The sequence below is a fragment of the Engraulis encrasicolus genome, unplaced genomic scaffold (genome assembly GCF_034702125.1).
Source record: "Engraulis encrasicolus isolate BLACKSEA-1 unplaced genomic scaffold, IST_EnEncr_1.0 scaffold_39_np1212, whole genome shotgun sequence".
NCBI lineage: Eukaryota > Metazoa > Chordata > Actinopteri > Clupeiformes > Engraulidae > Engraulis > Engraulis encrasicolus.
This window is the reverse complement of record NW_026945698.1, coordinates 242,501-247,500: the sequence shown is the minus strand read 5'-3', so window position 1 is coordinate 247,500 and position 5,000 is coordinate 242,501. Positions and strand designations below refer to the sequence as shown.

Below are 5,000 nucleotides of genomic sequence, written 5' to 3'. Positions count from 1 at the left end.
CTATCAAGTACACCAGCAGCAGTGTGTGTGTGTGTGTGTGTGTGTGTGTGTGTGTGTGTGTGTGTGTGTGTGTGTGTGTGTGTGTGTGTGTGTGTGTGTGTGTTTAGTGCAGGTAGAAAGTGCGGTGTGCGTCTGTGTGTGTGTCTGTGTGTATGTGTGTGTGTGTGTGTGTGTGTGTGTGTGTGTGTGTGTGTGTGTGTGTGTGTGTGTGTGTGTGTGTGTGTGTGTGTGTGTGTGTGTAACTGGCTGGCCATCGTCATGGTGATATTCAAACGACAAACAAAGAGCCAGACACCAGCACATATTGTACACACACACACACACACACACACACACACACACACACACACACACACACACACACACACACACACACACACACACACACACACACACACACACACAGCACACACACACACACACACACACACACACACACACACACGTAGGCACGCAGGCACAGCTATTGTGCTGCACTTCCTACCAGGAAGAACTGACCAGGAACACACACACACACGCACACACACACACACACACACACACACACACACACACACACACACACACACAGACACAGACACACACACACACACACACACACACACACACACACACACACACACCACTCACACACACACAGACACACCACTCACACACACACAGACACACACACACACACACACACACACACACACACACACAATGATGCTGACTGACACACGCACACGCACACCATAAACTCTCTTAGACACACTTTCACACACAAAGCACAGACACACTCATCCGACACACACACTCTTTCTCCCAGTACACTCTCTCTCTCTCTCTCTCTCTCTCTCTCTCTCTCTCTCTCTCTCCTCTCTCTCTCTCTCTCTCTCTCTCTCTCTCTCCTCTCTCTCTCTCTCTCTCTCTCTCCTCTCTCTCTCTCTCTCTCTCTCTCTCTCTCTCTCTCTCTCTCTCTCTCTCTTCTCTCTCTCTCTCTCTCTCTCTCTCTCCACACCCCAAGCACAATCCCTCTCTGTTCAAAGGCAGGCTATCAATAGAGTATTCTTACACACACACACACACACACACACACACACACACACACACACACACACACACTGTCTACAGAGTATTGTGGCCAGAAGAAACAGTTTCCAGCACACAGAGGGCTTTATATAAACACACAGACATCAGACAACACACACGCACACACACACACACACACACACGCACGCACGCACGCACGCACGCACACACACACCTCAATGGAACGATGGAAGGAGACTGGAGAGTGGAGAGAGAAGGCGAGTGTGTGTGTGTGTGTGTGTGTGTGGGGGGGGGGGGTATAAATTATTCTCTCTCTCGGATCCCGATATCTAAATTTAGAGATCTGCCGATACCGATACTACTCCGATCCAATACAAAAACCACATAAATGCATGGGTTTCAATTGGAGGTAGGCCCAAGAACACGATTTAGTCAGGAAGGGGAGTCAGAAAAACAGGAAAACAATTAATAAGTAAAAAAGTAACAATTCCATCCTGAAAACTAATATGCAAGTGATGCGATTTCTAATTTACATTACGATCCGATCCGATCTCTGAATTATGTTGATATCTGAACCCGATACCGATACAACGAATGCTTTAGAATTTACAATGCTCTGGCCCATAATGATTATTTCAGGGGTGATAGTGAAAAAAAATCCTGAGCCTGAACTTTTTTTCCTGGTCGGGGAGGGGGGGCCGGGGGACGACGGGACATACTGCATATGAGACGTAATGTAGGCCTTATTATTATTCAAACACATTATTCAAACATTTAAGATAATGTTTTCATTTTTGCATTATTTCTATAGTGTTATTCACGAAAACACAGATCATTTCCCTGTTGGTAGGCTACAGCACTTGGCTGAAAGAAACTGACCACCACGTTCAATTCTAGCTGTAAAAACGAATACCAACGTATGCAGTTAGAAATGCATTCTAGGCTTGTGATGTTGCACTAAAGTTATTGAGGTGGGTATTGAACCAATGCAACATTTCAACACCAGAATGCATTTCTGAAAACATGGTGCATATTTTACCACATTGAATTAACTGAAAGCTACATATGTAGCAGCCATACCAAGACAGGTCAGTAGGAGGCAATACTACTCCAAAGTACAGTAACTACACTCTGTCCAAAATAGAGGAGGTGATTACCAATTAATTGAGCAATACTTTTAAATGACATGACATTTGCTGCAAGCTGATAAGTTTCATTTTCATTGGGACATTGCTCATATAACTTGTATAGGCTACTGGACGTTTAGATAGCCTACTCGTGGCCCCATGGTCTACCTATAACCACAGATTGTTTAAGGGCTGTGCTATAACCCCTGCCTTTCCGTTGTAGGGAAACGCCCTTTAATTACCGGTACATGATATTTAGGGCACAAGCGCATGATTGGCTACATGCAGGCCCACGTTAACATCGCATATTTCGACTCCACGGATGACAGACCCAGTGGTTATTACGGACAGGACAGTATATATAGCCTGTGTGACTACTGCGCGACTTTCGCATTGGGTTGTAGTCAATTAAAATACATGAAAATCACTCGCGTGTACACACGCCCATTACAATGTACGAGTTGAAAAGATAACAGAAAGCAACAAAAACAAAGTCAGGACCGAATTAAGCTACATGAAAATAGCACAGGGCGTGAAGATAAGATGAACATTCACTGCATGTCTAGGTGACACCGTGGTGGCCACATGAACGCAAGCCAAGTATTTGAAGTTCATGAGAGTCTGATATTGATAATTGCACCCTGCCCGAGAGTAGGGATTAAGTAGCCCAGAGCGTGCAGACAATACAACCTGTGCATCGTGCGTGGAATAACTGGATTCGATTACGCAGAAGGGCTACGACAGGGAGCGCGCGAGAGAGAAAGGCTGTGTGAACCTGTGCGAGGCTGTTTGGGGGGTTTTCACAGAGCGCGTTGGTTTAGTCAGCATAACTAATATAAACATCTCCCTGAAATCAGTTTGACACGTGGTTTGTCAGGAATGACGCAAAACACCATCCCTCAATCAACAGTAGACCAAAATCCACGAACTCAGCTCACACTAGCCTACAAGGGGTGTAGGCTAACTAGGCTTGCCAAACATTAGCGATCCAAGCATTCCATTGTCATTTGGACATGTCGCAATGGTAGCCGCTATTCCAATGCAGACCACATTTACGCACTACACCTAGAAAAAAAGTATCATGACGGGCATAGCATAGCCTACCGTTTTGAGCATACAGACTTTTTTGAAAGATGTCTATCTCCATCAAAGTTTGTCAACATTGCGCAGTCATTTAGCGCACATAAATGAGGAAAATAGACGAACCTATTTCAAACATATACTCTCACTGAGCCCGTTTATGCGCATCAATAAGCCGTTTATGGTCAGGTTTTTGGAGTAACCTGCGCAAGGCAAAATCATTCGGGCCCAAGCCAACATGCCACAGTGGGCAAATTAATAACTAAATGGCCTTACCTTCAAACGTTTTCTTGATCACAGAATTTCACTAGTATTCCACTGACATCCACACGGTACAACACACCCATCACAACTAGCAAGCCATGTGGATTTGTGCTAACAATAGTTGCTAATTTTTATCGGAATCCAAATGGTCTAGACTTGGCCTATAGTACTTTCTTCCGTTTCTTCAGTATAACGAGATGCCATTTTTGGATTTGCCTCCGTCGACAGTGAAAATATCTGAGAAGGGTAACCAGTAGGGGCCTAGAACTCTCTTTACTGTGCATACTGACAGCCAATCTACTTCTCCTTTCACTAGAACTAGAAGACTGCCGCCAGTGCTGTGGTGAGCAAAGAAACTCAAGAGAAAGAACAATCTCATGGCGGGGAATGCATTGGCCACGGTGTAGTACGGGGGCGTTGCCTGAGGACACGAGTGGATGGAAAATTAACTCCCTTGCGCATGGTCATTGGTCATCCATCCACGATGGATGCCATTTTCGTACTCCGTAATTTGTGGCCAAGTAACGGCAGCTGTTGGTCAGCAGTAATTGCTGGGGGTAATTAAGGACAGCTGACAGACATTCACGCTGTCCTATGACCTGTTCCACAGTGAATAACATTTCCGTACTCCCCTCGCCATCATTTCCTACTACGCTGTTATGACGTGAGTAAGCCCTCTTGTCTCAATCCTCTTTGGTGGTGAGTGACTCAAGAGCAAGACGTAACAAATTGATACATTTTTCAGTAAGATGTCGGGATGATACAATTTTTTGCTGCTGCTCATTTGGGTTCCTTTCGCGTCTCTTACAACAGGCTGTTGCGCGCTCATTTATTTTCACCATACATTAATGAAGGCCTACGCGATAGTTTATTATTTTATTAATATTGGGGAAATTATTATTTTATTTTTTTCTACAGCCACGCTACGCCGGATTTCCGGCGCGGCGCCGTACTGCTATCACCCCTGTTATTTTCACTTTGATTTATTTTCACCTTCAGTTTATTTTTACTGGTTAACTACTACATACACCCACCACCTTCTGAAGAACCAATGCCAAAGCAGAAGGGAGGGAAGATGTCTTTATTTTGACTGTGGTATCACCAGTATGGTTTGACTCTGAGGAAGGCGCAGGTGTGCCGAAACGTCAGTCATTTTGTGCACCAAAATAACGAAAAAAAACCTCTAAAAAAGTTGCTGAGTGCTCCAGTCATCCCTGGGTCTAGTCACTGTGAAGTAGTCCAGCTTGTCTTGACCGATACACCGCTACCGATACCCCATCCCTAACACACACACACACACACACACACACCGATACCCCATCCCTAACACACACACACACACACACACACACACACACACACACACACACACACACACCGATACCCCATCCCTAACACACACACACACACACACACACACACACCGCTACCGATACCCCATCCCTAACACACACACACACACACACACACACACCGATACCCCATCCCTAACACACA

At 45.2% G+C, this 5,000-nt stretch overlaps 1 protein-coding gene across 1 annotated transcript in view; it reads right to left on the bottom strand.

The window, feature by feature from the left end:
• Positions 1-5,000, bottom strand: part of LOC134443932 (rab GTPase-activating protein 1) — a 140,038-nt gene that overhangs the window by 124,014 nt on the left and 11,024 nt on the right. The window lies entirely within an intron of this gene.